At 37.4% G+C, this 756-nt stretch overlaps 1 non-coding gene across 1 annotated transcript; it reads left to right on the top strand.

The window, feature by feature from the left end:
* The first annotated feature begins 213 nt into the window (after nucleotides 1-213).
* LOC128289757 (small nucleolar RNA R71) lies at nucleotides 214-320 on the top strand. Its single transcript, XR_008279402.1, has one exon. It is a non-coding gene; the product is annotated as a small nucleolar RNA R71 (small nucleolar RNA).
* Nucleotides 321-756: the final 436 nt, after the last annotated feature.

Here is a 756-nt window from a genome sequence, read left to right as displayed (position 1 = left end):
TAAGTGCCTCAACTTCATGTACTTCTGCTACTCATCTTCTTGAGGCTGCTTGGTTGGTTAGCCATTAATAGTTATTCTTGGAAATTCGTTCAATAATCTTGTAATCCTTGTTGTAAGACTTAGAAAAAGCAGTTTCTTTTGTCGAAGCATCCTCCATCATTCTAGTATGAGTATTAAGACCAATAGAAAGTCACCATTTGAACGCAATAAGGAATGCCATGAAGAGGGCACTTTCGTAATAACTCCTTGAACCACTCCCATGCCTCATACAAAGATTCTTCGCCAAATTGTTGAAATGAAGTGATTTCATTTTGGAGCTTAGCATTTAGAGATGGAGGAAAGTATTTCACTAAGAAACGTTCCACCAACACTTGCCATGTAGTTATGGAACCAGACGGTAGAGAGTTTAGCCACGCTCTTGTTCTATCTCTTATGGAGTATGGAAATAATTTCAGTCCTAAGGCAACTTTGGTCACCTCGATCATTTTGAATGATTCACTTACATCCATGAATAACCGAAGACTAAGATGTGGATCCTTAGTATGTATCCCTCTAAATTGACCCATATTTTGCAACATTTGGAACATGTTTCTCTTTAGTTCGAACTGCAGTACCTCAATTTTGGGTCTCATAATACCCAAATTGAGCCCGTTGAAGAGAGGAATGAAATATTGTTGAATGATGCAATTTTTGTCATCATCAACAATGATCAAACTGTGAGCATTATAAGAAAATGCTCTTCCTTGAACATGTTGT

The sequence above is a fragment of the Gossypium arboreum genome, chromosome 2 (genome assembly GCF_025698485.1).
Source record: "Gossypium arboreum isolate Shixiya-1 chromosome 2, ASM2569848v2, whole genome shotgun sequence".
Classification (NCBI taxonomy): domain Eukaryota; kingdom Viridiplantae; phylum Streptophyta; class Magnoliopsida; order Malvales; family Malvaceae; genus Gossypium; species Gossypium arboreum.
The sequence above is the reverse complement of the archived record's forward strand: the minus strand, read 5'-3'. Positions and strand labels throughout refer to the sequence as shown.